Raw genomic sequence first — 12,541 nt, 5'->3', positions numbered from 1 at the left:
TGTATAAATTTAGTCATTTTACTCTGCATAAAGAGAAAAGATATTTACTTGACTTTAGAGATCTCTTAACATATAAAATAAATGGTAAAGTTTCCATTTGTTAAATATATTTAATGCGTTAACTAACATTAACTAACAATGAACAATAATTTGTTACAGTATATATTTATCTTTGTTAACAGTAAAAATTGTTCATTGTTAGTCTATGTTAGGTCAGGTCTATTAAATAACATTAATAGATACTTTTGAACTTTTGATTTTAATAATGTATTAGTACGTGTTAGATTAACTAAAATTAATAAATGCTTTAGAAATATTATTTCTTTGTTAGGTTATGTTAAAAGGCACCTATTTTGTCCCATTTTACAAGACGTAATATTGGTCTTGGGTGTCCCCAGAATGTGTCTGTGAAGTTTCAGATCAAAATACACCTCAGATCATTCATTCTAACATCTGGAAAATGTCATTTTTGGGGTGTGTCTTTATTTTAAAGAGCGTTACACTTTTATTCAAAGCAAGTTACAGTGCATTCAGGATATACATTCTGTTGTTACCAGTATGTGGTGATCCCTGAGAATTGAACCCACAACCTTTTGTGCTGCTAATGCAATGCTTTACCACTGAGCCACACGAACTCAATCTTAATAGACCATTTTAGACATTCTACTAACTATAAGTGACTTTATAACATTTTTTTTATTTTTTTACCAGCATGCATGTTCCCTGGGAATTGAACCCATGACCTTTTGCACTGCTGTCACAATGGTCTACCACTGAGCCACATTAAGCAACTTTGTGACTACATGTCAACTAATTCTCATTAATTTGCAACTACATGTCTACTAGCTCTCAGACTGTTAGGTTAAGTTTAGAGTTAGTCAAATAAGTTGACATATACTTGTAAAATTTCTCATAGTCAGTATGTTATATGTTGTAACCCATCAAAATAAAGTGTTAAAAGATATTAAGCAGACAGTCTACTAGTACTCTAGTGTAGTCTAATGACTGCTAGTCGACATGCATTTACAAAGTTACTTACTGTTAGTAGATTGTCTAAAGTGGACTATCGAAATAAAGTGTTACTGAAAAGAATTGTTTTAATGAGTATTACTCTAAATGCAAATGAGCTCCCTGTTGAAAAAAACAGCATATGCTAGTTAGGTATGTTTTGAAGCTGGGATGCTGGTTTGAGCTGGTTTAAGCTGGTCCTTTGCTGGTTTCTGCTGGTTCTTTGCTGGTTACTGCTGGTCATTAGCTGGTTATGTGCTGGTCCTTAGCTGGTTATGTGCTGGCCCTAAGCTGGGCCGAGCTTGCGCTCTTCAGCGTGGCTCAATAGACCGAGCCATGTGACCGCGCTACCGAACAAACAGCATGACGCAAACTAATCTCACAATTGCTTTAATCAATGAAAATACTTTGATAACGTATGCACACAAATATGGTTAAAATGCTAAGCACTATAATGACATGACATTCACAAAGCAGTCTGAAGTTAAATGACTTGCACAGCGGCAGACATAAATGTATATACGTAGATTTTGAGGTGCATTACCTTAAAAAAAGTAATTTACTGCGTCCACAGATGTTGGTAGAAAATAAAGACTCTAATGTTCAGTCTTATATCCAAACACAGAACACAGGGATTGCTTACGAGAAGTTGTTGACGTTACAGTTGCTTGAGAGTGGAGAAAATGGTGGACAGCATACAACCGCTGAGGGAGGAATCTATGGCAATGCAGGGCTGTCAATCAGCTGCCGTGGCCCAGCCCTATGCATTGTGATGTCATATTACTTAGAGAATCAAAACGGGCCTAGTGAGAATGATTTGATGGGGATTAAAAATAAGGAGACAGTGGATTTTTATCATTGTTGGGTGTTTGTGTTCATACACTGCCAACACATATTTATGTCCAAATACCATGTAAAAGTGGATTTTGCATAACAGGTGCCCTTTAAAGGGGTCATATGATGTTGCCAAAAAGAACATTATTTTGTGTATTTGGTGTAATGGAATGTGTTTATGTGGTTTAAGGTTAAAAAAAAAAAAAAAAAATTCCACAAACTATACATTACTGTTTTTCTGAAACACATAGTTTTTTTACAAAGCTCATCGCTTTGTGATTTGCCGAATGCCTCAAGCGTGTGACGGCAATGTTACGCCCCTTGTCATACTGTGATGCGTGTCCCGGTCAGAACACCAACACGACAAGACAAAAACAATAAAACCCATTACAAACGAGCCATTTGTTGCATCCAGTGGGGACATAATTATGGATTATAATGACTGTGTTTTTACGTGTTGCATTGCATCGCACCACATAAACATAAAACCATGTCTGCATTTGTGATCGGAGAAATGACAAACAACAAGCGCTACTCTACACTAGCGGTTCTCAATTCCAGTCCTCGCACCCCCCAGCTCTGCATATTTCGGACGTCTGTCTGTTAACACACCTTTTTCAGATAATCAGCTTGTTAGAAGTAACCATGAACTGTGTTCCCATTGACATGGTCCCTACACAGTGTTCATTGCTCCCTACTCCCTGATCAGGGGAAATCTGTTGAAGTTTACCTCACTTCGGAACATTCATTCACAGATTTGCACTGCACAACGTCTTCTCACACAGGCAAGTATGACATCATATACCTCTGTAAATAAATACAATTTAAATTCGCGTCTCACACACTTCAATGCACTTTGAATGGAACATATACGTTCTCTTCGACCTGGAATAATGGCGAAATATCCTGTGATGTCCACTTCGTAGGGCACTTACATTTGAATAGAACAAACATCTGAAGCCATAAGAAAAATGTGCAGAGTGGGGTATTAAGAACCGCTGCTCTTCACTGCTCAAAACTCACTTTTGAATTATCAGTGGCAAATCCTTTACATATGTAAACGTACTTACAGACTGTGAGTCAGAACAGCCGACATTGTAGTTTTCTCTCCCAGTATCAGGAAACAGTCCTCCATAAAATGTGCTGCACACATCTGAATATTTGGGTTGAAATGTTCTGGAGCAGTGTTGTAAATACAACTTAACCACTGATTTCTAGTTGTGTCCTCTTTTGGAAGGCCAAACAAAGTATTTTGCATGAACATTTGGTCAGCATTATGCAAATCTTCCAACATCGTGACGTAGACATGTGGGGGTGTGTTAGAACGAGGCCTTTTAGGAGGGCGTGGATGAGTCTTAACTTTTATAAAGAATGTCTCTTTGGGTTTGAGACTTTAGTCTTTGCAACTTTACAGATCGTCTTTATGCACCAAGAGCTTGTAACACTCCAAAGAAAAAGGAAAACTTGAAATCGCATCATATTGACCCCTTTAACTAATATACTTATTATTAACAAATGGAACCTTATTGTAAAGTGTTACCAAATAAACGTCTTAAACAATTATAAAATTTTGATTAACAGCAACTGATACAAATCATTGCATTGTGAATTTTTTCATTGTAAAAGTTTAAAAATTTGCCATTGGATAATAATTGTGATACTTCTCCAGGGAAAGATATGAATTTCTACACAAACAGTATTTAATTTAGGTCTATTCTCTTACCCACACTGCTCATGGACCAATCAGCAATATATATAGCCCCTGTGTGAGGTACTGTGGTTTGTAGACTCTTCCTGTTCATCTTCCGCTTTTTAGCTGACATTTATGCTATATGATATATTTAACCAGACCAGCTCTTCTATGAACGCAAAACAAGTTAAAGTTGAGTCAAAATTAGCTAAATTAATGAATTCACGTCTCTCATTAATAAAGATGGTAACAATTTACATTAATCTTCCCTTTGTAAAGGGTTCATAAAGGTTTTCATAAATGACTAATAACATTTACAACAACTACAACAACAACAACAACAATAATAATAATAATAATAATAATAATAATAAATTACAAAAGCTTTATAAATTATTGCTAAGCAGTTAATGCATGAATAATATTTTTAATGCAATACCTACTAAATAGTGAGCTATTTGGAATTCACATTGTAAAGGCTTAATTAATATATTTATTCATACTTATTTCACTCAAAACTAGATTCCTGATTTATTTCATTACGCAGCAAAAATAGACAGTTTTAGTGAGACTGAAGGGAAATGTATTTATGGTTTTCTCATCTATATCTCATGACTCATGTTTCATTTTCTTACTATGTCACTTACCAGAAGTTACTCTATAGCTTTGTTGTGCACTACTGGGCCACTATAACCAGGAGCTGCAGATCACTCCAGACAAACAAAGACTAAAACTCAGGGCGATACTACACAAGAAGCAAATGAAGGAGGAACAAAACACAAAAGATATGCAGAATGAAAAATACAACAGAATGGATTAAAATAAGAATCTCTAAGCAGTTGAACACAAACCTAAACGTGACAATGTCATATAAATACATTATATATTACATATTATAATAATATGTAGATTATTAACGTTAGAAATCTGTGAAAGTTCACGTAAATTATTTATTGTTATATAAACTTCTGATGTGCAAATTTCTGTCTTCTTTTGCATTGTTTGTAATACACTGTTACTTTTTGGAAATATAACATGTCTGCTTCACCAAAGTCTGTGTGTAGTTTCCTGCTGCGTGTCACCAGAGCCTGAAATGTTACTTGGTGCCAGTGAGCATCCGATATAAAGCCACTTTTCAAGAGAAGAAGTCACGCTGTTAGGACTGTTCCAACGTGCTCAGTAGAGAAATTTTAATCTGACATAGTGTTTACTGATTTTTACGAGTTAGCTATTGAGGTTACAAACATTGCAGAGTTTTTCAAGTGTTTATATGTGTAGTCGCTTTGTTAGTTAAATCGATTAGTTACCACACAAATAAGTTACTGCACTGGTGCTCCCTTTTCACAGTTAATGTTTATAACTCATTAATAAATGGCTGTTCACTTTACATTAAGGTTCACTTTCACAGGTTACTAACGTTTATAATTTGTGAATAATCACTATTTGGCAGGTATTGCATGCAAATTTTTATTCATGCATTTATAACTGCTCATCAATGATTTAAAATATTTGTAAATGAGTTATTGGTAATTTATGAACACCTTTATAAACAGAGAACCTTAATGTAAAGTGTTACCATAAAGATGAAATCGCTGAGTGTTATGTGGCTGTGCATGCAGAAGTAGTGTACATATGTTCACTTGGTTGAACGTCCAGTTACAATTTAGTAGAGACATTGATTATTTTGTTTAAGAATCATGCATTTGCTTATACTTTTTTTTTTTTTTTCATTCTTAGAATGTTATTACACATAATTTATTGTGTTTATTAAGCAGTTTTGCTTGTGGGGACAATGTTAGAACCACTTAACTCTCACACACAAAAGCTTGTACAGTCGCTCGGTAGAAGCTGTGCAGAAAGCCAGCTTACTGCTCGTGAATCTCACTCGAAGTAATTCGGTGGTATACATCACAGTGACGTGGGCCTGGATCATAGCATTTTTGACCTGGGCTGTAGAGCGGTAGCAGACCTGAGCCATGAAATCAACACAGTCTCACTCCCTACTCGTTAAATGTCTGATGCATGGTCAAGGGACCCTGGCGTCCCTTTTTAGCACACTGGGTATATCTTTGGCGTCATTTTTCAACGTGCAGGTAGTCTGATAGACTTCTATAGAACTCAACAGCGTTGAAATTTGACATCTTGGGTCAGCACACCACAACTCGTTGTCTGCCTTGAATGGGTCGAGACTACAATAAATAAAAATAAAAAGGAATAGGCTACAAAAAAAATGATCTATGCCAGGGCGAGTCAAATGGCGGCCCCCAGATCATTTTTATCTGGCCCTCCAACTTGGTTTTTGATGTTTAAAAACCCTCACAATCTGATATCAAAGTGCCCTCTGCGCAAAAGTTTAGCGCGTTCATCAGCGGTGAGTTTAAAAACACTAAAAACACTGCAGGTAAAACGGCAGTCAGAGGTGAGTTTGACCAAAGCAACTTTCAAGTGCAGGTAAAACTGCATTTAAAGGTGAGTTTAACACCTTTAAGTAAGCAGTTTAAGCGTTTTCTTACAACCCATTCTCACTCCCAAAGCGTCAAAAACTGGAGCATGGTCAAGCGCCTCTAGCGTCACTGTGAAGACACACAACAACCTAAATAACTCTCATTCAGAAAACATCGCCATAATTACCAACTCAGACGCGAAGGGCATGAGATGTTTATAGCTATGAAATCACATTCAAGAAGTCTCATTCAGCACACATCGCGATATTTGCCATCAGTTTACATATGCCACAGGTTGGGTGAGTGCTCGTAAATACACTCTTTTAATGCCTGTTATAAAATGTATTCGGTTTTCTTTATTAATCAGAATACTGCCGTATGTTTACTCGCTGTATTATATCGGTCATCCGAGGCTGTCTTTGAGTTTCATTGCGTTTAACTAAATGAACACACCTGCTAACTAGGGTGATTTAACTATTGGTCATGTGACATGCCATAGCCCTTGGATTCGTTTTATATTCATATCAGGTTCAAAGATGTAAGTTGTATTTGTAGTAAAATCATGGTAACCATGACACGTACAATAGTAACAAATGAAATTTGAAGTAAAAACACAGGAACGGGATATTTACCATGTTTTTACCACAGTAACTGTAGTTTTGCTATGGTATAGTAATAGCACAATAATCACCAAACTAACTATGGTTGTACAACTGTAATGGTAGTGTTTTGATGTGCTGTTATATGACAGATATCACAGTAATCACATTTACTGTACCATGCTTTTAATACCTTTTCATGTAAATCCAAAAAAAGTAAATAAATAAATAAAGGACATATATTTTTTCCCATCTTGCAGTTCACTCATCAGTTTATATCTCAAATATTTTTCTCACATAACATTGTTAAAATTCTGTTTATAATTCTATTTTATTTTCTACCCCCCCCCCCCCCATTTCTATTTCTGAAGGTATTCCGTCAGAAATAGAGAAGACAGAAAGCTTTTTTTTTTTCAACTTTGCATTTTAAAATAAACTTCTAAATGTCTTTTCAATAGTCCCTATTACAGATGACAATTTAATTTGTAGAGCTTCGAATTAAGTGATAAAAAAGCAGTTGCAAATGATGTACAAAATAAATATACTTTTCTTTGCACCAAGAAACCGTTCAACACTTTGTTTTACTACCAAATTATTCTCAATATCTTATTATTATTATTAATATTTCATATACATTGGAAAGGTTTCCGTGACCCCTCATGAGATCTCTGCAAAAAGTCTCACAATTTATTCCAAAACATGATGCATGATGGGATACACTAAGCCTGGTATACCACTCCGGAGCAGTATTGGAGATAGTGTGGGTTTAGTGTGCGTTAAGGGCACTGCGCTTTGGCATTATTAAGACTTGTGCACAGACTGTCACGTACACACGCTTTTAAGTGGCCAAGACCGCAAGTGTGGGTATTTGGACAGGGTAAAAGTCTTAAAAATGCCCCATTAGTAAGAACCCTAAACATAGTCGCACATCAAAGTCTTAATAATTCAGTAATTCAGTTTAACACTTGTATGATATTGTACAAGCCTCAGGACAATCTCACCTGACACTATCACAAATACTGGTAAATCAGTTGCGCTCTTCTTGGAAAGCAGTCAGATGCCCCACACAGTCAGAAAGTTTATATTGTCCATTGGTTTTTTAATAAATTACTTCAAATAAGCCCCATCAGTTCATGTTCCAACTATACATAATATCTCTCTGCACCTCATCATTTATGTTTCCACAAGTGGAAATGCTGGTCTGATGTGTCACGTGATATATCATATCTTTGATTAATTTGTCAGAACCAGATCAATTACACTACTGATAACAGTCCTGAAAGCATGTAATCAATTTTAAAAGAATTCATATTAATATAGCTTGTTATTAATGACTTGCTTTTAATAATAGATACATTTAACATTTAATTATACAGCTTCTTTATAGAATATTTTTGAATCAACATTTACTCATCAAATGCTCTGGTCTGAATCTTATTTTAAATGAATTTAATGATATGTTTAATGAGCAATATTAATTGCACACAGAGTAAGTAGAGATTATCTTGTTTCACACAAGAGAAGGAAGACCAAGGAAATTATTTGTTCAGGATGAGGAATGAAGACGGCCATCTTGCGCCCAAACAAAGACAGAAAGTCCTCTGGTACAGTATGTGTATACTGAAGCAATGTTGTGTTATACAGCACTTTATGATGATGTCAGCCTTGTTTATTCCTTCTAATATATTTTTTTTTGTTTTTTTGTTTTTTTGATACAACTATTACAATTATAGCAAGTGTGACTGGAACATTTTTAATCCTAAATTTGTAAAAAACCCACCACCTGATTTTCTTAAATAAAAGCATACAAGTTTTATAAAAGTGGTTTACATTATTTCATTGTTTTGTTAATGTTGTGTTATAAATTGTGGATTGATAGTTGATTGGTTTGAAGCAAGAACTTGCACTGCACAGAATAAAATACATTTGTGAGAGAAGTCATGAACTTTGGAGAAAGATTATAGAGGGAAAAGACACATTTACTGCAACAATAGATGAATTCTAGAGGCAAAAACTCCAGTCTCTGAGAACTACACATGGTAATGGAGTCTTATGAGCAAGTCCTTTGCCTCTGTAACTTTTTCTTAATACTTGCATAATTGTTTATTGCAGTATTTTAACAATTTTACTGTGTACAGATGATTTCATCAGCCAAGTGAGGGGTTTTGACCAAGTGATGCTTTTGAAAGGAGTGAAAGAAGAGGATGTGGTAAATTGTCTTCAGATGAAAAGCTTCTCAAAAGGTATGGAATTATATTTGCTTCAAAAAAAAGGAACGTAACTTTATAAAATTGAACGTAACTTTTTCAGAAACTATCAACAATATGCAATTACAAAAGAAGAAAACACAATGAAAATTAAAAAAATGAACTCAGTCGCACAAATTTAACAGGCTCTTCAAATATGCTTCAATCTTTGTTGATGTTTTTCAAAAATTCGTTTTCGCTAATCATGGATTCTGAATGCATTGCCACAGATTTCGCTTATGCTTCGCAGTTTTTCGTTTGGTGTTTTGACACAAACCTCTCGTGGGGGCGGGCTTAACAGTGATCTACTCTGATTGGATAGTGAGCTTTTGATGGACAGGTGCTCTCTAACCTGGAAGTACAGACGTCACTCAGTGGCACGCATATTGGAAAGCTCTCACGGTGATTTGAATGCAGTACGTCGTGCTTTGTATTGCTAAATATGTAAATAATAATTAACATTTGATCGTCTCAGTCTGTAAAGATGAGCTCTCAGGAGAGACACGGAGCGGCATCATCTTCCTCCTCCGCTTGTCCTTCAAGGCAGCTTGAAGTAACCAATAACATCGATACAAGTTTCATTCATGTAACAGTGTGCAGCAGTTCGTTGCTGGTTATTATTGTCATTCAGTAACACAAGCTTACTTTAAGCTGCCTTGAAGGACAAGAGCTCATCTTTACAGACTGAGACGATTGAAAGTCAAATATTATTTACATATTTAGTAATACAAAGCACGACGTATTGCATACAAATCACCACGAGAGGCTTTTTTTTTATTATTATTAATACAGAGAACAAAAACATACAAAAGTATAAACATACATCACATAATATTAACCACAAAAAAAAAAACAATAAAGAATAAAATAGAACTAAAGAAAAGAATACCCAAAGCCAATTTAATTTGTAATGAATCATTCAAGAATAAAGCTGTATCATCCGCTAATTGACTAATTTTTATTTTAGTGTTACCAATTGTGATACCCTTTAATTGACTATTGTTTATATGTGTGCTAAGGAAATGTGTTGCGATTAGAAACAGGTAAGGGGAAACTGGACATCCTTGCCGAACTTCTCGTTTTAAAAAGAATCTAGGTGACGTACCATTACTTAATTTGATAGAGCTGTTTCCGTTTATGTAAAGCATTTGGACCATCCTGCAAAAAGCACTGCCAAAGCCAATTTTTCGTAGAGCCTTAAATAAAAATTCATGTTCCAACGTGTCGAAAGCTTTGTTTTAATCTAAAAAGAAAATGAAACCATCACTGTCTATTAAATCTGAATAATCTAACACATCTAGAACTAACCGTATATTATTAGTAATGTGCCTTTTCTGCATAAATCCTGATTGTGTTTTCAACCCGAGAGCTTTCCAATATGCACGCCACTGAGTGACGTATGTACTTTCAGGTCAGAGAGCACCTGTCCATCAAAAGCTCACTATCCAATCAGAGTAGATCACTGTTAAGCCCGCCCCCATGAGAGGTTTGTGTCAAAACACCAAATGAAAAACTGCGAAGCGTAAGCGAAATCTGTGGCAGTGCATTCAGAATCCACGATTAGCAAAAACGAATCTTTGAAAAACATCAACAAAGAATAAAGCATATTTGAAGAGCCTGTTAAATTTGTGCGACTGAGTTCATTTTTTTTTTTCATTTTCATTGTGTTTTCTTCTTTTGTAATCTCAAAATTTACATACATTCTTAAAAAGTTAACTTCAATTTTATAAATTAACCAAAAATAATTCCAAATCAAATATTAACGTGAAGATATCAACTACAAACTGTTTACAGACACGAGAAGATCACGATGGGGAAATGAAACCAGTTTAGATGTGATGATAAGGAATCATTATTTTCTGAAACAGAATCACATGTCTTATATGTATCACATGATCTGTATCACAGTTGACTGGATGGAATTTTTTGACTTTTAAGGACATTTCATTACTCATCTGTGTGAACTGATTAATTTATGATAAATTTGATGAATGAATTTTTGATGATCCATTATTATTTTCCTTGAATCTTATTTGTCTTGATGCTACTTTATCAACTTTATAGTCTATGCTTCAATAAAATTAATATGATGAATATTGTGCATTGAAAATTCTTAGTTAATACATAATTTTACTAGGTAGGCTCATATGTGTTTATTTTATACTTGGAAAAATGACATGTTATTAATTACCGGGATTATTTTTTACTTAAGACATAAACATTTTTGATCAGATTAATGACATCTGGAACAACAATGCACCAGAAAGTTATTATTTTATATATTTAGTAACAAATATGCCTTTTTTTTTTGTGAAATAAAGGGAGTTACAAGATGAATTATTTTGCATTAAAAGATGGTGTCATTTGCTTTATTGTTACAAACACTTGAGGGATAACTGAGAATGTAGCAGGAATAATCAACGTGGAGCATGCACATCACCAATTTACAACAAATATAAAGCAATAAAAAGGACATTTTTTTACACTGATTTTTATATATATATATATATAAACACACAACTATATATATATATATATATATATATATATATATATATATAAATGAATTTGTCCTTGTGTAATAGTGAAGTATCACAATGTGTATACATTGTCCTTGATTACTGTGGGGAATAGATAACGGCAAGTTGTTGCAGGTTCATCCATTATATTTATTGCCGTTTACTTCAAAAATCAAAGAAATAATCTATTATTTTTATTATTAAATCATTTCTTTCTAATTTTTCCATGTTTCATCAGATGGCCTCACAATGTCCTGTCAAAAGCTATTGTGAAACCTGTCAAATAGAGATGTGACTCATCTCAGTTTGTTGTCCATGATGAAGAGAATACATATGTAGGTTTTACTGCCCTTCTACTCCCAGGGGCCCAGTAGCACCCCCCAGAAGAGCCAAAAACTGTACATTTCAAATGGCTGTAAATCAGAGTCCAATTAACGAATCAAAGAGAAAATAGGCAGGATTACTACTTATGCTATGCTGATAAAATAACATTGGGCACAGTTTTCAGAAATAAATGGAAAGGTGGCATAAAGGCATTTTAAATATTGCTCACTGTAAAATACCAAATTTCACTCTGTCTTTCAATTATATCATAGAGGTTTACACAAAGAAAATATTTAGATATCCAGTTTTCCATTAAATATATTGTTTATTTCATTTCGTTAATTAAAAGTTTTAAACTACATTACCCCCAAGCCTCTGTCGTTCTATCTATGGAAAGGGAAAACTTGGCACTTTTCTTTGTAGTTGATTGAAGTTATGCTTAGGGTTAGGGTTAGGATTCTCAACATAACAACCCTTAATTGTTTACTTAATCTATTACTAATGTGATAAAAGCAGCAAAACATACTTTTGTAACATGATGCGCTGTTTAATATGGGTTAAAAGATCCCCATATTAGTCCAAGTCCAACCACAGACAGTCCTGCAGTGACAAGGGAAATTCACAGCCAATGATATCAACAGCGGCGTCACACTTCCTTATCCATTTATGGTCATTTATGACAAATGTCTTCCGTTTTTCGGCTGAAGGGATAGATTGGTTAACAATCAATAAAATTTGCTACCCATTAGATTGTGTTTTATTAACATCTACACCTACCTCCAACAATAATGCAAATACAGTGATTATTGTTGTTCAGCTTGACAAAAGTTGGGCAATATTGATGTGCACATGCCCAGCATTCGCAGTTGGATCCCAT

This window comes from Cyprinus carpio, chromosome B6, assembly GCF_018340385.1.
Source record: "Cyprinus carpio isolate SPL01 chromosome B6, ASM1834038v1, whole genome shotgun sequence".
In the NCBI taxonomy this organism is placed as follows: Eukaryota; Metazoa; Chordata; class Actinopteri; order Cypriniformes; family Cyprinidae; genus Cyprinus; species Cyprinus carpio.
This window is presented reverse-complemented; position numbering follows the sequence as displayed.